The following is a 20,819-nucleotide window of genomic DNA, read 5'->3' as shown; positions in this document are numbered from 1 at the left end:
TTTTGAGAAAGGGAAAAAAATGTAAGAGATAAAATAAAGAGAAAAAATAAGAAGGGGGGAAATTTAGGTGTATGGGACAAAAACTCTAAGAAAAACAACAACTAATCCAAAAAATGCAAAGCCGAAAGCAGTTTCGATCAGTGGATAGAGTGTCAGCCTCTGGACTGAAAGGTCCCAGGTTCAATTCCGGTCAAGGGCATGTACCTTGGTTGCGGACACATTCCCAGTAGGGGGTGTGCAGGAGGCAGCTGATTGATGTTTCTCTCTCTTTAATGATTATAACTCTATTCCTTTCCATTCCTCTCTGTAAAAAATCAATAAAATATTTTTAAAAATGCAAAAAACACCCAGAGATGAACGCAAACCATAAGCAACAACTAATCCAAAAAAAAAAAAAAAATACAAACAACAAACACACAGATGAGTCTAAGGAGATAAAGCTTATTTCCCAAAGGTAAGGTCAAAGAATTGAATGAATGGGGAAATAGGCACAATTCAGTATATAGGAGGTAGAAAGAGAATGAGTGTGTAAGAAGAAAAATAAAAAACAAAATACAAAATAAGAAAAAAATCTACACTAATAAAAGAGGAAAATGCTAATTGACTATACCTTCAATATGCCCACAGCCAATCAGAGTGAGTATGCAAATTAACCCAACAATATGGAGGTTAATTTGCATATGCAGGCCAGAGTGGTGTGAAGCCTGTTATGAGGGGAAAACAGGTGGTGGAGGGAGCTACTGGAGTGGTGCTCCAGACAGAAGCAAGGATTTGCCAGCCCTGGGCGGCCCAGGAATGAGCGGGGATGTGCTGGCTCCCAGGTGGCTGCGGAACAGGAACATGCTGGCTCCTGGGTAGGAGTGGGGACTTGCTAGTTCTGGGTGGCCTAGGAGTGGGTACATGCTGTCTCCTGGGCAGCTGGGGTGGGAAGTGGGGACTTGCTGGCTCCCATGTGGCTGGGAGTGAAGCCAGGGGCTTATTCTTGCATGAACACCATGCAACAGGCCTCTAGCATATATATATTTAAAAGATATACATATATATATATATATATATATATATATATATATATATATATATGTGTGTGTGTGTGTGTGTGTGTGTGTGTGTGTGTGTGTGAATATATATATATATATATATATATATATATATATATATATATATAATTTTACCCTTTCTTTAGCCCATCTATCTATGAATTTGTCTATTATTGAAAAAAGAGAATAGAGAGTAGATAGGCTGAGGTGGTGATTGTAATTAATTAAGTTTTTAGTAGCAGAAGAGAACAAGCATGGAGAAGAAAAATATAAGCAAAAAAGAAGAAGAAGAAGAAACATACTAAGAAACAACCAAACAAATATCAATAAAACATAAAGGAGAAAAAAAGGTAGAAAAGGAAGAAAAAAATTGGATATGAAGAATGAGAAGAGTGCATGGACTTGGACCAGGGAAGATGAAATTTGATATATGAGTAAGATCAATTTTTAATGGAATAAAAAGAAAGGGTAGAGAAAAACTAAATCAGGATCAAGGTAAGAGAAACTTGATGAAAAAAGGGAAAGGTGAAGAGGAGAGTGTTGGCATATAAGAAAAATTGAGATAGAATAAAATAATGCTAAAGAAAAATAAAAATAGAATATAGAACACTAATTCCAGAATAAAATAAACAAAAATAAAATAGAGAAAAATAAAACTTTAAAAATGGTAAAATAATAGTAGTAATAATAATGATTAAAAATAAAATAACAAAGTAAAATCAAGTGTGAAAAAAAATTAATTTCTTAAATAAATGATAAAAATAAAAAAGTGAAGTAGTGAGTCTTTCACTTCCTCTACTGTTCTGCTTGGCACTTCTGTTTCCTGTCAGGTAGTCATCACAGTGTGGAAGTTCCCTGGGATCCACTGCTCCTCTGTGTTATAAGCCACAACCTTGTTTTCAAACAGACAGGATCTCTCTGCTCACTTTGTTTCTCCCTTTCTTCAGTTGTATTTACACAAGAGTCAATTTCTGACACAACTCCTCAGTGGCAGTGTTTCTGTGTTAATATCTGGGACTAAATGGCCCCTCTATGCAGTGTTTTAGACTCTACTTTCCCTGCCACACTTAATACTGGGTTTCCACTTGTCTCTCACCACTGTGATCCCCAGCTTCCACAAAAACAACCTGTAGTCTCAGTGAGTGTTTTCAATTGGAAGATCTTATGTACTGGACTTACTAGTAGCAAGCAAAAGGAAGGAGATAAAAAAAGCAAGCAAGCAAGCAAGCAAGAAAGAAAGAAAGAAAGAAAGAAAGAAAGAAAGAAAGAAAGAAAGAAAGAAAGAAAGAAAAGGAAGATAAATGGAATCATGCCAACTCTTGTTTTTTTCCTCTGGCACTGTGTGGCAAGTATTGAACTTCAGGATGCCTTTCTGAGCACATATTCTCACAAATGTGGCCTTAGATATAGAGTCTCCCTCTGCCAGCAGCCCTGTGTACCCTCTTCCACTTTTGAGGGCTACACTGTCCTCAACAGCTATGGATTTTGTGGGGCACAGTCTTCCTCTGAGACTCTTATCCCCACTGTGTGCATTTCTCCCTCCAGTGTGGATCCCAGATCTCACCTTCACTAGGCAATATCTGATCTTTCCATCCACAGATTGCCTCACAAGCTGTGTTTAATTTGCCAATTTCAGGTGTATGTTATTTGATTCAGCTGTTCCTTCTATCTGCTCTGGGAGAAGGCACAAGGCCTGTCCATGTATTCGGTGCTGCTTTGTATTTCCCTGGACAGACTTTTTAGGCACTTGTGGTCAGGGAGCCTGGAGTTCCAGTATTTGTGGGTTTGCATCTGAGGCAGCTGGTCCCTGTGCTTTTTGGTTGTAGTGTCCTGGAGGTATCCAAGGTCTTCCTGGTTGAAGGAAAGGCTGGGCTTCCAGCTGCTCTCCCCTTCAAGATGACATGGTCTCTGCAGCAGAACTGACTGCTGCAGGATAGATTTCAGCATAATTAGTGGCTGCTCAGCCAGGGGAGCCTGGACCGTCAGCCCCCAAGTGTCCTGTGGAATATAACAGTCCATCCCTCACAAATACAGACACTCCCTGCATGTTCATGCACTCTCCTTTTGCGCTCTCACTCACACACTATCTTGCAGCCTGCTGTCCCATCAGCAGCTATCTTGGACACCCGAATTTATTATTTCTCAACATTTCTGTGGCTATTCAGGGTCTTTTTTGGTTCCATATAAATTTTTGGATCATTTATTCTAAATTTGTAAAATATGCTGTTCATATTTTAATAGGGATTACATTGAATTTGTAGATTGCTTTGGGTAGTATGAATATTTTAATGATGTTGAATGAATACGGTATATTCTTCCACTTGTTTATATCTTCCTCTATCTTTTTTTTTTTCAACATCCTGTAGATTTTTGAGTACAAGTCTTTTATCTTTTTGGTTAAATTTATTCCTAAGTATCTTAATATGTTTTGCAATGTTAATGGGATTGTTTAATTTCCCCTGAGAATTAATTACTGGAGTGTAAAAATTCCATCAATATCTGGGTGTTCATTTTTGTATCCTCCTACATTGCTGAATATATTTATGAAATCTGGTATTTTTTTGGTGGAGTCTTTAGAGTTTTCTATTTACAATATCATATCATCTGCAAATAACTACACTTTTACTTCCTCTTCTCTGATTCATCCTGATTGAGTTTTGGAAGGTTGTATTTTTCTAGGAATTTGTTCATTTTTCCAGGTTGTCCAGTTTGTTGAAATATATTTGTTTATAGTACTTTCTTACACTTCTTTGTATTTCTGTGGTCATTACCTCACCTCTTTCATTTCTAATTTTATCTTGTCTTTATCTTTTTTTGATAGGTCTAACAGTTTATCAATCTTATTTACACTGAGATCATTATTATGATCTCTAAATGCATAATAATCTGGCCATTCAATATATATCCTATATGATAAAAGGCTAATATACAAACTGTCCCCTTGACCAGGAGTTCGACCAGAAGGCAGGCCGACCAACTGCCTATATCCCCTCCCCCTGGCCAAGCTGGCCAGACCCCACCCATGCATGAATTCATGCACCTGGCCTCTAGTATAACTATATACTAGAAGCCCAGTGTAAGAAATTCATGCATGGGGGTGTGTGACCCTCAGCCCAGCCCGCACCCTCTCCAGGGACCCCTCAAGGGTTACGTCCAATCCCAGTATGATTGGGCCTAAACAGGCAGTCAGACATCCCTCTCACAATCTGGGACTGCTGGCTCCCAACTGCTCACTTGCCTGCCTTCCTGATTTCTCCTAACCCCTTATGCCTGCCAGTCTGATCACACCCTAATCACTCCCCTGCCAGGCTGATTGATGCCTAATTGCTCCCCTGCCAGCCTGTTTACCCGTAACTGCCCTCCCTTGCAAACCTAGTCACCCCTAACTGCCCTTCCCTGCAGGACAGGTAACCCCCAACTGCTCTCCCCTGCAGGCCATCTTGTGGCAGCCAACTTGTGTCCACATGAGGGCAGGATCTTTGACAACATGGGGGCAGCCATCTTGTGTGTTTGAGTGATAGTCAATCTGCATATTACTCTTTTATTAGATAGGATAGAGGCCTGGTGCATGGGTGGGGCCCAGCTTGTTTGCACTGAAGGGTGTCTTGGATCAGGTTGAATGTTCCCTTGGAGAATGGGACAGCCTGGGCCAGGGGCCTGTGGTGGTTTTCAGGATGACCATGCCCCCTGGCGACCCAAGTGGAGACCCTGGTATCTGGGGTTTATTTATCTTCTATAATTAAAACATTGTATCCTGGTGTGGAGCCAAGCCTCTTGCTCACTCCATGGCTGCAGCTATTTCTGTTAGAATTTATTTATCTTCTATAATTGAAACTTTGTACCCTTGAGTAGAGGCCTGGGCCAGCCAGGGTGTGTGGAAAGCTTGGCTTCCTCCATTGCCAGGGAAACCCATGCCTCCCTCCTGCTCACTCCATTGCCACAGCCATTTTGGTTGGGTTTCTTTGCATACTTGCTCCTGATTGGCTGGTTGGCATGATTTGTGGGTGTAGCAGTGTGATGGTTAATTTTCATATTACTGTTTTATTAGATAGGATTGCTACACATGATTATTTTTCTTTCTATTGCCATTGAAAATATTTTTTTCATCCATTCAGTTTCATGGTGAGTCTTGAGTGAAGGCCATTTTGAGTCTTGTCCTGAGGTGTCTTGTGAACAGTATATATATGGGTCATGTTTTCTTTTCTTTTTTTTTTTTCTTTTCCTTTTTTATGTCCAACCTTAATGAATTTGATTAATTAAATTTTTATTTTTTTAAATTTAGATTCCTTCATGTTTAAAATATTACATAAGTCGCCTTTTTTCCCCATTGACCACCTCTCTCCAGCTTTCCCAACCCCCAGCACATGCCCACTTACCTCCCCCACTTGCCTTTGTCCATTAGTTATGCTCCTATGAATGCATACAAGTACTTTGGTTCTTCTCTTACACCCTCACCACCCACCTTGCCTCATATGTTGGACAGTCTATTTGATGCTTCTATGACTCTGGTTCTATTTTTGTTCATCAGTTTAAAATGTTCTTTACATTCCATAAATGAGTGAGATCATGTGATATTTATCTTTCACTGACTGGCTTATTTCACTTAGCATAATGCATTCCAGTTTTATCCGCGCTGTTGAAAATGGTAAGAATTTCTTCTTTTTTTATAGCAGTGTAGTATTCCATTGTATAGATGTACCATAGTTTTCTAATCCACTCATCTGCTGATGGGCATTTAGGCTGTTTCCAAATCTTAGCTATTTTAAGTTGTGCTGGTATGAACCTAGGGGGCATATATGCTTTCTGACTGGTGTTTCTGTTTTCTTGGGATATATTCCTAGAAGTAGCCTTACTGGGTCAAATGGAAGTTACATTTATAATTTTTTGAGGAGACACCATACTGTTTTCCACAGTGGCTGCACCAGTATGCATTCCCCACCAGCAGTGCAATAGGGTTCATTTTTCTCTGACTCCTCTCCAGCACTTGTCATTTGATGATTGCACCTCTCAGATTATTAGTGATTTTGAGCATGTTTTCATATGTCTTTTGGCTTTCTGTATGTCCTCTTCTGAAAAGTGTCTATTTAGGTCTTTTGACTATTTTTTGATTGGATTGTTTATCTTCCTTTTTTTTTTTAAAATTGTATGAGTTTCTTGTGAATTTTGGAGATTAAACTCTTATTGGAGATAACATTAGAAAATATGTTCTCCCATGCAGTGGGCTTTCTTGTTGTTTTATTGATTGTTTCTTTTGCTGTGCAGAAGCTTTTAATCTTGATGAAATCCCATTTGTTTATTTTCTCCTTAATTCCTATTGGCCTTGGATATTTATTAGTAAAGATATGGCTATGACAATTGTCTGCTGTTTTGGTGCCTATGGCTTCTTTTAAGATTTGTATGGTTTCCCATCAAACGTGTAAGTCTTCCTCCATTTTGAGTTTATTTTTGTGAATGGTGTAAGTTGGTGGTCAAGTTTCATTTTTTTTTTGCAAGTATCTGTCCCAATTTTCCCAAAACCATTTATTGAAGAGACTGTCTTGACTCCATTGTATGCTCTTGTCTTCTTTGTCAAATATTAATTGAGCATGATGGCTTGTGTCAATTTCTGGGTTCTCTGTTCTGTTCCATTGGTCTATAAGTCTGTTCTTGTGATAGTACCAGGCAGTTTTGAGAATAGTTGCTTTCTAGTATAGCTTGATATCTGGTATTGTGATCCCTCCAACCTTGCTCTTCTTTCTCAAGACTGCTGCAGCTATTTGGGGCCTTTTTAAAATTCCAGATAAATTTTTGGAGAGTTTGTTCTAGGTCTTTGAAGTATGATTTTGGTATTTCAATGAGGATTGCATTGAATTTATGGATTGCTTTGGGTAGAAGAGACAATTTAATGATGTTGATTCTACCGATCCATGATCGTGGTATATTCTTTCTTTTGTTCATGTCTTCCTCTATCTATTTTTTCAGTGTCCTAAAATTTTCTGAGTACAGGTCCTTCATCTCCTTGGTTAAATTTATTCTCAGGTATCTTAATTTTTTTTTGCAATGGTAAATGGGATTACTTTTTTAGTTTCTCTTTATGTGACTTCATTACTGGTGTATAGAAAAGTCATAGATTTCTGGGTGTTAATTTTGTATCTTTTTACATTGCTGAATTCATTTAATAAGTCTAGTAGTTTTTTTTGGAGTCTTTGGTTTTTCTATGTTTACTATTATGTCATATACAAATAACAACAGTTTTCCTTCTTCTTTTCCAATTTGGATGCTTTTAATTTCTTTTACTTGTCTGATCAGAATGGCTAGTATTTCCAGTATTCTGTTGAACAGGAGTAGTGAGAGTGGATTTCCCTGTCTAGTTCCTATTCTTAGGGGAAATGGTTTTAGTTTTTGCCCATTGTGTGTGATGTTGGCTGTGGGTTTGTCATATATGGCTTTTATTATGTTGAGGTATGATCCTTCTATTCCCACCTTGCTGAGAGTTTTTATCAAGAAAGGGTGTTGGATTCTGTCAAATGCTTTTTCTGCTATTTGACTATATAGTTTCAATCTCTCAGTTTGTTTATGTGATGTATCACGTTTATTGATTTATGGATATAGTACTATCCATGCACCCTGGAATAAATCCTACTTGGTCATGGTGTATGATGTTTGTCATGTAATACTGGATTCAATTTGCTAGAATTTTGTTGAGATTTTTGGTGTCTATGTTTTCATGATGGATATTGGCCTTTAATTCTCTTTCTTTTTTGTGTCTTTGTCTGGTTTTTGTAATAGAGTAACGCTGATTTTGTAGAAAGTGCTTGGGAGTGTTCCTTCCTCTTGAATTTTATGGCATAGTCTGAGGAGGATTGGTTTTAGTTCTTAGATTGCTTAGTAGTACTCCCCTGTAAATCTGTCTGGACCAAAGCTTTTGTTTGCTGGAAGATATTTGATCATTGCTTCAATTTTTTCTATAGTTATCAACCTATTCAGATTTTTTAATTCTTCCTGGGTGAGTTTTGGAAGGTTGTATTTTTCTAGAAATATGTCCATTTCTTCTAAGTTGACCAGTTTGTTGGAATAGTATATTTTTATGATTCTTAGTATTTCTGTTGGAGGCAGGCCTAAGCTGGCAGTCAGACATCTTTAGTGCTGCTGTGGAGGCAGGAGAGGCTCCCGCCACCATCACTGTGCTTGCTAGCTATGAGCCTGGTTCAAGGCTTCTGGCTGAGCTGTGCTCCCCCTGTGGGAGCACACTGACCAGCAGTGGACAGCTCCTGCATTGAGTGTCTTCCTCCTGGTGTTCAGTCTGTGTCATAATGACCAGTCATTCAGCCGTTCAGTTGATTTGCACATTAGACATTTATTATATAGTATATCATTAATGTCTCCTGTACTGTAGTAGTTTAATCATCTAGGATAAAACTAAGTTAATATTTCTGAAATGCTAGTATATATTAAAGAACATGTTTAACGCTTTATGTATAATGTCTGATTTAACACATACAACATTCCTAAGATCAGTGGCATTATCCTATATAATAAAGAGGTAATATGCAAATTGACCCTCACACCCTCATGTCACAAGATGGCCACCCCCATGTTGTCACAAGATGGCTGGCAGGGGAGGGCAGTTGGGGGTGACCAGGCTTGCAATGGTGGGCAGTTGGGAAGGACCAGGCCTACAGGGGAGGGCAGTTGAGGGTGATCAGGCCCACAGGGAAGGGCAGTTGGGGGCAACCAGGACTTCAGGAGAGGGCAGTTGGGGGTACCAGACCTGCAGGGGAGGGCAGTTGGAGGTGATTGGGACAGTAGGGGAGCAGTTAGGTGTCAATCATGCCAGCAGGGGAGTGGTTATGTGTCAATCAGGTCAGCAGGGGAGTGGTGAGGGGGCTATAAGGCTGGCAGGCAGAATGGTTAGGACCAATCAGCCCATAGGCAGGTGAGTGGTTAGGGGCCAGCAGTCTCAGATGGAGAGGGTACAGGCTGGGCTGAGGGACCCCCCCCCCCGGTGCATGAATTTCATGCACTGGGCCTCTAGTCCTATATAATAAAGAGCTAATATGCAAATTGTCATCACGCCCTCATGCCCTTATACTCTCAAACTAGGGCTGGAGGACCTGAGGCTGGGCTGGGGACCTGAGGCTGTGCCCCCTCCTGGTGGGACTTGATGGGGGACTGTAGGCTGTGCCCCCTGCCCAACAGGGCTTGACAGGGGACCTGAGGCTGTGCCCTCCACTCTGTGGGGTTTGATGGAAGTGGCTCTGACTGGGTCTGGGTCTTGTGCAATTTTGAAGCATGCTCAGATGGATGAGGACTTGACTCTGGGTCCCGTGGTATGCACCAGGCTCATTACTCATTAGAAGGGTGAAAAAAAAAAAAAAAAAATATATATATATATATATATATATATATATATATATATATATATATATATATATATAAAATTGATTTTTTACAGACAGGAAGAGAGAGGAATAGAGAATTAGAAATATCGATGAGAGAGAAACATCAATCAGCTGCCTCTTGCACACCCCCTACTGGGGATGTGCCCACAACCAGGGTACATGCCCTTCACCAGAATCGAACCTGAGACCTTTCAGTCCACAGGCCGACATTCTATCTACTGAGCCAAACTGATTTCGGCTAGAAGGGAGATTTTCATATACATTTTACTAATTTTTTTCATCTCTGACACTTCTATTATAGAGAAAGGTAAATAGCAATATTAAAATATTTTCTCTAATTCCCTTTTAATGTGCACAAATTTCATGCACCATGCCATTAGCCTTGAATAAAAGATAATTGAATTGTAGAATAAAAGTTATGTTATAAAACACAGTAAAAAGACTTTTAAAAAGCCTTATGGCTTAGTGAAATACATTGAACATTAAAACTTGCTTACCTGGTTCTAATTCATGATACAGTGTTTCTTTTTGATCAATTTTTTTTTTTCTATTTTGGTCATATTTAATGGGCTCACATTCTTTTTTTCTTATCATTTATATAATATTCTTTTGTTCTTAACTTATTGTTTAAATTATTACATATGTGCCTTTCCCCCCTCTTTTTTACCCCTTCCATTCTGCACCCCCATGGACAAAGACAATAGTGCAATGGTTCTGGGTGTGGGTGCAGGGTGTAGAGGAAGGTCAAAGGGGAAAAAAATGGGCTCATATGAAATATTTCAAACAATAAAGATAAATGTTAGAAAGAGAATGCTATATAAATAAAAGAGAGAGAAGAAAAAAAGAAGAAACACAGCCCATAAAATATGATCAAAATAGAAGAAACTAAGACAGGGACACATGGTATTAAGAAGTTTAACCAGAAACTACCAAGGTGGCAGCATAAGTTAATGCTGGTATTCAGATCTCACAGCCACATCAAAATTACAACTAAAATACAGAACAATCATATACAGAACCACCTGAAATCTGGCTGAATGGAAGTTCTACAGTTAGAGAATTAAAAAAGAAAGCACAGTAAGACTGTTAGGAGGCGTAAAAGTGCATAATGGGCTGATGCCATGTGTGATGTGTTTTTAATCAGGAGAGATTGCTTGACTGAGGAGGCCTCCCTTGAGAAGCAAGAAATCCCAGCCCTAAACCAGGCCCCCAGTCCAGAGTTCCACTGACAAGAAGAGAAGTCCCCATATTTTCAGGCTGTAAAAATAAGTGGGAATTGTGCCTGAATTACTGGGAGGCTGCAGGAGTTCCAGGAAGTTCCTCTTTAAGTCCCCATACAAGGAATTACTCCCTCTTCAGTGCTCAGGCAATAGCTTAAAATTCTTAATAGTCTTTTTTTCTCAATTTCAAGAACATATGGGAGGGACTAAATTTTTTAGCATCAAGGCAAGAATTCAGGGGCAGCTTTCTCCAAAACGAAAGTGCTGGAACCTCTCCCCCACAAAGCAGACTGGCAAGTGCCATATCTGGGTCTCTATCAACCTGGCCTACACTGTTCGCTCCACCACAGTGATTCCCTGAGATCCTTCTGCATCTAATTTTCAGCCCCCCCCCCCCCAAAAAAAAAAGAACAAAAAAAAGAACACCATTTGCAGTGTCTTTTTCATTGGGGCTGGCACTAACAGCAGCTTGCCAAGGTTCACAGCTTGGCCTCTCCTGGGCACCTTAAGCCCAATATTAGTAGCAGCTATCTGAAAACCACTCTGTAGCTCATGATTGGTGGCCTCAGGCAGGGCATAAGCAGTGGAAGATGGCTGACTTTGCACATCCTTGGTGGCCTCAGAGCCAGGGGACTGGGTGGATAGCTTCAGACCATCAGATTATACCTCCACCACATCCATGAATGAGACACTCCAGAGGTGGACTCAGTGAGCACCAAAGCCCCGCTGAAGCAAGTCCTCTTCTATATGGTTGTCTCATGCACAGCAGCTCTTCCACTGTCGTTGTAACTGGTTCTTATAGCTAATTTGCCTGTGGGTTAATTCCTCCCAATGATGCCAACAGCAATTAAGGCTCAACTATGATAAGACAGCATACACAGTCCACAAAGGAATACACCTAGAATGCCCAACTCAGGTAACTGGGGAAGCTGAGTTACTGGGCCCTACAGAGCAACTATTATACAAGGCCACTTTATCAATTCCAGGAGACAGTAGCTTTACCTAAAACATAGAAACAAACACAGGAAAGCAGCCAAAATGTGGAGACAAATGAAAGTACAGAAAAAATCTCCAGAAAAAGAGCTAAATGAAATGTAAGCAAGCAAACTACTAGGTAGAGTTCATAACAATGGTTAAAAGAATGCTCAAGTATCTTAATGAGAGCTCAAGGAACTCAGTGAAAATTTCAAGGAAATTAGTGAGAACATCAAAGACATGAAAAAGGACCAGGCAAAAATGAAGGCTATACTAACTGAAGTCAAGAAAATTTAAAGAGAATCAACAATAGAGTAGAGGATGTTAAGAATCAAGTCAGTGATTTAGAATATGAGGAAGCCTAAAACACCCAGAGAAGCAAAAAGAATTTAAAAAATGATGATAAGCTGCAGCTGGAGCCCAGGCTCAAGTGGAAGCGAGTGGCAGGAAGGGAGTGGGCTTGGCGGTGCCATCTCTCCGCGACCAGGCCCGGAGCCACAGGGGAAAGGACACTCCGGTGCTCTCTCCCAGGTGCCTGCACACGCACCGCGCCTCACCGCACCACTTTGCCCCACTTTGCACCACTTTGCCCCTCTTTGCCCCAAGCAGCTTGGTTGCCACCCGCTTTACTTTATGGCCATCAAGCAAGGAAGGCATCATTTGCAGGGAGGACTGGTTGTGGAATGGCTTTGAAGTTCCGCCCTCCCGCTCAAGGTCAACAGCCCTCAGGCCCTCGCCAGCATGCAGTGTCCTGGATTTCGGAGGAGGGAAGCCTTTCTCCCAGGAAGGGAATGGGCTCTGCTCTGTGCTCAGGCCTGTGGCAGGTGCTCACGTTCCAGGGCTCAGCTGTTGCCCGGGCAAGATCAAAGCCCCCCAAAAAGGGGACTATTTCCTGAGTCTGCTGCTCTGATGGCTACAGACTGGCCGAGGCCCGTGGGGGGCAAACTGCAGCCCGAGAGCCCCATTGGGCTCTTTGGCCCCTTGAGCGTGGCTCTTCCACAAAACACCACAGCCTGGGCAAGTCTATTTTGAAGAAATGGAGTTAGAAGAAGTTTAAGCTAAAAAAAAAAAAAAAAAAAAAAAAAAAAAAAAAAAAAAAAAAAAAAAAAAATGGCTCTCAAAAGAAACTGCAAAAAAAAAAAAATGATAGTGTAAGTAGCTTCTGTGACAACTTCAAGAGTAACAACATTCACATCATGGCGGTGCTGGGATGAGCAAGAAATTGAAATCCTGTTTGAAAACATAATGACAGAAAATTTCTCCTACTTGGTGAGAAAAATAGACATTCAAGTCCAGGAAATGAAGATAGTCCCAAACAAGAGGAACCCACACCAAAACACATCATAATTAAAATTCCAAAAGTTAAAGACAAAGAGAGAATTTTAAAAGCAGCGTGAGAAAAGCAGTTAGTTAACATATGACTGTCAGTTGATTTCTTAATAGAAACTTGGCAAACCAGAAGGGAATGGCAAGAAATATTCAAAGTGATGAATAGTAAGGACCTAAACCAAGATTACTCTACCCAGCAAAGATCTAATTTAGAATTAAAGGTCAGATAAAGAGCTTCAAAGACAAGAAAAAGCTAAAGGAGTTCTCCAGCACAAAACCAGTATTACATGAAATGTTGAAGGGTCTTCTTTACGAAAAATAAAAAGAAGAAATAAAATGAACAATAACATGGAGATTAATACATATCAAAAATTGAATCTAAAAATGAAAATAAATGAGCAAGAAGTTTAATCCTACCTAATAAAAGAGTAATATGCAAATTACCATACTCCGCTCAAGCCACACCCATAGCCACGCCCACCAGCCAATCAGAGTGAGTATGCAAATTAACTCCAACCAAGATGGCTGCAGCCATAGAACGCAGTTGAGAGGCTTGGGTTTCCCGGCAACAGAAGCCAAGCTTTCCACACACCCTGGCCGGTCTAGGCCTCCACTCAAGGATACAAAGTTTAAATTATAGAAGATAAATCCCAAGAAAAATGGCGGCAGCCACAGAGCTGGAGAGAGCAGGATAGGGTTGTCCTCGAGCAACAGAGGAAGCAAAGATTTCCACCTGCCATGGCTATCCTAGGCCTCCACTCCAGGCTATAAAGTTTCAGTTACAGAGGATACATAACCAAACAGAAATGGCAGCAGCCGGAGTGAGCAGGGGGCTTGGCTCTGCTCCAGGCTACAAAGTTTCAATTGTAGAAGGTAAATTAATTCCAGATACGAGGGCCTCCACTTGGGTTACTGGCGGGCATGGCCAGCCTGCAAACCACCACAGGCCCCTCTCCCAGGCTTCCCCATGGCCCAAGGAAACTCCCACCTGATCCAGGACATCCTTCAGGGCAAACCAGCTGAGCCCCACCCATGCACCAGGCCTCTATCCTATCTAATAAAAGAGTAATATGCAGATTGACTATCATGGAGGGGTGTGGAAGAGAGCGAGCGAGGGGCTTACAAGCACCTTTAAGGATAGAGAGCGGGGCTTAGGGCACTCAGCACATGCTGATTAGGGACCTAGGGACTTAAGAATGGGGGCTTAGGGTATTTGGCAGGTGCTGATTGGTGGTTCAGAGCTCAGGAATGTCTGGCTGCAGGTGGGGTTTTTGTCTGTCCATCAACTGAGGGAAGGGAGGATCTATCATTCCAGGCTTCTGGTAATATTTTTTAAAAATTGAGAGTCTGGGCAAGGTCAGGGGGCAAAGGTCAGTCTTCTGTAACTACTTCCAGCTGTGAGGGGGCGTTGTCTTTTAGGGGCATCTACCTGGGGTCTCAAAGATTCTGATGTTCAGTTCTGAATTCAGTGCCTGATAGATCTTTCCCACCTTCTGGTTGGTGAACGCCTGCATTCTGTTCTGCAAGAAACTAGTGAAACAATGCATGAGACATGGGCCAAAGAGCAAAATTAAGCCGGCAGGGGTACCCTTCCCTCCAATAAAGCCTGTGTCCTGCCATCCCGGTCTTCAGTCTACCTTCTCTATTTAATCTATCAATATAATTGTAGTAACTAAATGCCTAGAGGATAGCAACGTGTTTTTGAGAAAATAAAATGTGTTTTCTCTAATAATTAGGAATTCAAAATATTTTACTGCTTGGTCTGATTTAAAAGAAAGAGGATTAATTCATTGATCCAGTTTAAATGTAACTGATATTTTTAAAATATAATTTAAGTTTGTAATCTTTAAATCATATATATAAATATATATTGTATATTATTTATTTGATCTTTCCAAGTATATTTCAAGATTCTGAGAGTGACTTTTAGACATTTCAAGGGCCCCAAAATGTTAAAAAGTCTGTTCTCTTAAAAGAAATATTTTTTTAATTAAACAGATTGATACTTGAAGTCACATGGAAAGCTTTATCAAATAAAAATTAATTAATATATTTTACTTATATACTATATATTAAATGTTATGAAAGTTTTCACCTGTAAGAAAGGCAAAAACAATAAATTTCTTAAATATAACCAAAATTTTCAACAGCAGTAGAATTTCAAGAAAGAAAAGCCTCAAGCAGCCTGCACTTTTAATCTGCTGGAGGTGTGACACTATGCTTTTAGATCAGACCAATATTGTATCAAACCTATAAGTTTTACTGAATAAGTTTCTTTGCTATTTTTTAAATTAAAGATACCTACTTAAGTTACTTTATAAATTAGCTTTTAAAATATAATCAATGTCTCATAAGTTAAGTTACATGAGAAGCCAATATATATTTTTGAAAATATATTTTATTGATTTCTTACAGAGAGGAAGGGAGAGAGATAGAGAGCTAGAAACATCGATGAGAGACAATCATCTATCAGCTGCCTCTTGCACACCCCCTACTGGGGATGTGCCTGCAACCAATGTACATGCCCTTGACCGGAATCGAACCTGGGACCTTTCAGTTGGCAGACCAATGGCTCTATCACTGAGCCAAACTGGTTTCGGCGAGAAGACAATAGTTTTATAAACAATTTTAATAAAGACCAGAAACAGCTAGTGATTGTCTACGATGTGATTTTGACTTTCTTTTAAAAGAACAAAATGAGCAGCTGCCATGATGGCCACACAACTTACCACCCACGTGGCCTGCAACCGCCATCTTAAAATAACTAAAGCCGCCGAAACCGGTTTGGCTCAGTGGATAGAGCTTCGGTCTGTGGACTGAAAGGTCCCGGGTTCAATTCCGTTCAAGGGCATGTACCTTGGTTGCGGGCACATTCCCAGTAGGGGGTGTGCAAGAGGCAGCTGATCAATGATTCTCTCTCATCGATGTTTCTAACTCTCTGTCCCTCTCTCTTCCTCTCTGTAAAAAATCAATAAAATATATTTTAAAATAAATAAATAAATAAATAAATAAATAAATAAATAATAACTAAAGCCAACCTCCTTCCTTTGAATAAGCCAATGTCTTTATAAGCAATTTAAATAAGTTTTCTATGAAAGTTAGTTAAGACTTCCCATCATCCCTCTATATATGCAAATAAGCTTAAGATGATGCTTTGAAATATAATTATAATTTTAATAAAAAGAGAAATTTTAAAAATTTGGAATTCTCTTTTACTAATATTTACAGTGTAAGATAAGATTGTTTTCAGAGTATTAAACCTGATAGCAAATAGGTAATCAGTCTAAGTGTAATGAGATTTCTTATGACAGACCATTTGGATATATACAAACAAAAATTAGACAGCAGCCTTATAGGTTGATTATTGCAAAAAGGAAGACAAAGATTCTTAAATCTAACTTAATAGCCTGAAAACTCAAAGAATATCCTTAAATGATATTCTACAATGTCATTATAAATTTTAATATTTTGTAATAGCATATTGTACAATTATTTCAAACAAACTTAAAAATCTAATTTTTGATTGTTTGGCAACAATTTAGAAGGCACATGAAAGGATTTAATTCCTTCCACTGTGTGGAAGGCCCCTTGGGAAGACACTTAAACATTCTATATTGGCCCATCTTGCCCTTTTTGCCAAGAGGGACCTTCTTCTCACAATTTAATTGCCCACAACTTGAGTTTTCAGTTCATGCTGAGGTCTCAATGTGGATGTTACCATGGATCTGTCTCTCTCACAATGGCGTGAGCAGGGCCCTCCCTGAAGAAGAAACCTGGGTTCCCCAAGATATGTGATCAATACCGGGGCCTTCCAGCAGGCGAGGGGATCCCAAGGCAGGTGCTGGGCATGGAGGCCGTAGGGGCATAGGCTACCAAGAAGACAGAACTGAACCTCACATCACCCTGTTGGCCCTGGAGGATGGCTGGTTAGTCAATGAGGGATAAGACTCCTCAAGGGAGGGGCAACCTAAGCTAGGCACAGCCACAACCCAAGTCTAATTTATAGAAATAATTTCTTTATTAACTTTTGGTTGAGAATATGTTTATATTTCCAGAAAACTCCAAGACTGTATGGATTCCTGCAACAACGGATACCAGAGAGGACCTGATAGAATTGTTCCAGAACAAAATAAGCAGTGGCCCACAAGAACAGAGAAATAATACAGGTATAAATATAGTGAAGGTGCCTTGTCATGATAGCAGTCAGCACCTGTGCATTGCTGCAGGTTGCCCAAGACCAAAGCCAAGGAAAGTCCGTGTGCATGCACTTCTAGACCATGTGTGCACACCCTTCTGCATAGAAATCAAAATGTTTAATGTTTAATGTTTTTACCAAGTCCCTGACTTGGGGTCTTGCTTTATTTCTAACACAGGGAATAATAACTGCCACATTAAAGGAAGTATTATACCTCAATTTTATTAATGGATCCAGTTCTAAAAAGCTGAATCTACTGCAGTTTTGGGGACAAATGTCCTTCAAACCTCTTATATTTCAGTAGAAATACAAGCTCTTATTGATACCTTAACATATTTTACTGCAGAGCCCTATTTTTAATGTTTAAATTTTATTTTAATTAGTAAAAAAGGGTGAGATGTAGAAAGCTGCCTGAGAAGGCACATGGACATTCTTTTAATTCTTATCAGCTGAGCCGAGGACACTGGCAGAATCCTGTTATCAGTACTGATTTCTTATCTTTATCCATGTGCTTGGAATGAGGAACAAATAGGACCTTGACTTACCCAGATCTTGATATGGTAAATCTTGTACCAAAAAATGAGGAGCTTACCCAAATCTTGATGAATAGGATATGGGCACACCCGAAACTCCCTTTGACCTTAAACTTCCCTTTGGAAGTCAATAAATATGCTGTGTTGTCTGTGGTGAGTGTGACTGTCTCTCCATCAGAGAGATGGCGCTCACCTAGCTCCCAGCTTTATGAATCTATTTCTGCCTCTTGTCTATTTCTTTCTCTAATTTCTTCATCCCCAGCTCCTTCACTCAGGAACCTGTCATTTTTCTGTGCGGGACAAGGAAAACAGAGAAAATGTCCACCGCAGTGTAAGTTGGTGGTCTAGTTTCATTTTTTGGCATGTGCCTGTCCAATTCTTTCAACACCCTTTATTGAAGAGACTGTCTTTACTCCATTATATGCTCTTGCCTCTTTTGTTAAATATTAATTTACCATAAATGTATAGGTTTATTTCTGGTCTCTCTTTTCTGTTCCATTAATTTGTATGCTTGTTCTTGTACCAATATTATGCTGTTTTGATTACTATGATCTTGTAGTATAGTTAGATATCAGTGTGACACCTTCAGCATTGTTGTTCTTTCTCTAGATGCTGAGGCTATTTGGGGTCTTTGTGGTTCCATATAAATTTATGGAATATTTGTTCTATATCTGTGAGATATGCAATTTGTATTTTAATAGAAATTGCATATTTTGGGGGGAGTACCTTCATAAACTTTTTTATTCAATGCTAGAGGCCCGGTGCACGAAGATTTGTGCAATAGGCCTTCCTTTCCCTGGATTCTGGCACCAGTTTTCCTCTAGCACCTAGGAACCAAGCCTTTGCTCTGGCTGCCTCCTTCGGCCTTCATTCCAGCCAGAGTTTGCTGCTTTTGCTGTTGACTCCAGCTAGAGTCTGCCATTTTCATCTTCATTGCTGACTCCAACTAGAGTCGGCAGTCTTCATCTTTGGTGCGGCCAAAGTGCTGCTCCTGTAGATCCCTTTGCCCTCCACCCTCCCTCTCATAGCATGCATTCTACCCCCCTTGGCCACTGTCATTTTGTCCTAATTTGCATATTCCCTCCTGATTGGCTGTTGGGAGATATGGTCAATTTGCATCTTTCTCTTTTATTAGTGTAGATCATAATTTTTTGAGTACAGGCCTTTTTCCTTCTTGATTAAATTTATTTTTAAGTACCTATTTTTTGTTGTTGCTGTTGAAATAGGAAATTGAATTGTTTTCTTTCTTTCTTTCTTTCTTTCTTTCTTTCTTTCTTTCTTTCTTTCTTTCTTTCTTTCCTTCTCTCTCCTTCCTTCTTTCCTTCCTTCCTTCCTTCCTTCCTTCCTTCCTTCTTTCCTTCCTTCTTTCTTTCTATTAATTTCATAGAGGAAGGGAGAGAGAGAGAGATAGAAATGTCAATGATGGTAGAGAATCATTGATTGGTGCCTCCTGCACATCTCCCACTGGGAGCCTGTAACCTAGGCATGTATCCTGACTTGGAATCAAAGAGTGACCTCCTAGTTCATAGGTCGATGCTCAACAACTGAGCCATACCAGCCAGGCTGGATTGTTTTCTCAATTTCTTTTTCTGATAGTTCATTATTGGTCTATAAAAATCCACAATTTTCTGAATATTAATATTGTAACCTGATACTTTGCCAAATTTATTTATTGATTAATTTTTGGTGGAGTTTTTAGCATTTTCTATATACATATTCATGTCATTTATAAATAATGACAATTTAAACTTCCTCCTTTAAACTTTGGATGTATTTATTTCTACTTCTACTCTAATTGCTGTACCTAGAACTCCAAGTACTATAATGAATAAGAGTGGTAAAAATGAACATGCATGCCTTGTTTCCAATATGAAGGGAATAAACACTTTTACATTTTGTCCATTGAGTATGATGTTGGCTGTCATTTTGTCATAAGTGACCTTTATTATGTTAAGGTTCGATCCCTCTATTCCCACTTTGCTGAGAATTGTTATCATAAATGAGTGGCCCGGTGCACAAAATTAGGGGGAGTGTCCCCCAGCCTGGCCTGTGCCATGTGACAGAGTGGAAGCCCCATGATGCAACACCCCAAAGAGGTAGGCCCTGTCCAGGGCTCCTCAACGGATTGCCCCAAAGAGATAGGCCAAAGCTGGGGATCCCGCCTCCATGCCACGCAGAGCTGTGGGACTCTCAGGCCTGGCTGTGCAAAGGCCTCTGCTGACCCCCATCTCTGGGCCCAACTGCGTGGAGGCCTCCTTCTGCCAGGCTCCAGGCCTCCTGGTTATGGATTGTGATCCCTTGATGCAAGTCCCCACCCACCCACACCTGCTGTGCATGGAGCCTGCTGATCAGTTGTTACATGTGAAGGCATCCTAACCATTTGCATATTACCCTTTTTATTAGTATAGATGGGTATTGGATTTGATAGAATTCTTTTTCTGCACCTTTGAATATGATAATTTGATTTTTACCCTTCATTTTGTTTGTGATATATCACATTTATTGGTTTGTGAATATTATACCAGCCTTGCATCCCTGGAATAAATTCCCCTTGGTCATGGTATATGACCATTTTAATGTATTGCTGCATCCAATTTGCTAATTTTTTAGTATCTGTGTTTATCAGGGACATTGACTTATAATTTTTTTCTTTGTAATGTCTTTATCTGATTTTGGAATTAGGCTAATGCTGGCTTTCAAAAAAAAAATATTTTCTTTGGAAGTCTTTCCTCCTCTTGAAATTTTAGAATTAATTTAAGGATAGATGTTAATTCTTCAAATGTTATGGGAAATTTGACTGGGAAGCCATCTGATCCAGGACTTTTGTTTGCTGGGAGTCTTTTTATTACTGCTTTGATTATATTAAATGTAATTGGTAATTCTGTTTTGGAAGATTGTGTTTTTCTAGCAATTTATTTATTTCACCTAGGTTGTCCAATTTGTTGGCATATAGTGGTTCATAGTATTTTCTTACAGTCTTTTTTGTATTTTTGTGATGGCAGTTGTTCCTTCTCTTTAATTTCTGATTTTATTTATTTGGGTCCACTATTTTTTTTTTTATGGATCTGGTTAAAGGTTTATCAATTTTGTTTATCTTTTCAAATAACCAGTTCTTGGTTTCATTTATCTTTTTGATTGTTTGGTGTTTT

At 39.7% G+C, this 20,819-nt stretch overlaps 1 protein-coding gene across 3 annotated transcripts in view; it reads right to left on the bottom strand.

Moving 5' to 3' along the window:
* Window positions 1–20,819, bottom strand: part of LOC311620280 (tigger transposable element-derived protein 1-like) — an 87,722-nt gene that overhangs the window by 27,986 nt on the left and 38,917 nt on the right. Inside the window, exon 1 of one of the 3 annotated variants that reach the window (XM_084879581.1) lies at window positions 20,307–20,367. The exons of the other annotated variants lie outside the window; for them this stretch is intronic. The gene's annotated coding sequence lies outside the window, so the exon portion shown is untranslated. Of the gene's footprint in view, window positions 1–20,306; window positions 20,368–20,819 lie in introns of those variants that run through there. 3 annotated transcript variants of the gene reach the window in all.

The sequence above is a fragment of the Pipistrellus hanaki genome, assembly GCF_964339955.1.
Source record: "Pipistrellus hanaki genome assembly, chromosome: 3".
Lineage (NCBI taxonomy): Eukaryota > Metazoa > Chordata > Mammalia > Chiroptera > Vespertilionidae > Pipistrellus > Pipistrellus hanaki.
The sequence above is the reverse complement of the archived record's forward strand: the minus strand, read 5'-3'. Positions and strand labels throughout refer to the sequence as shown.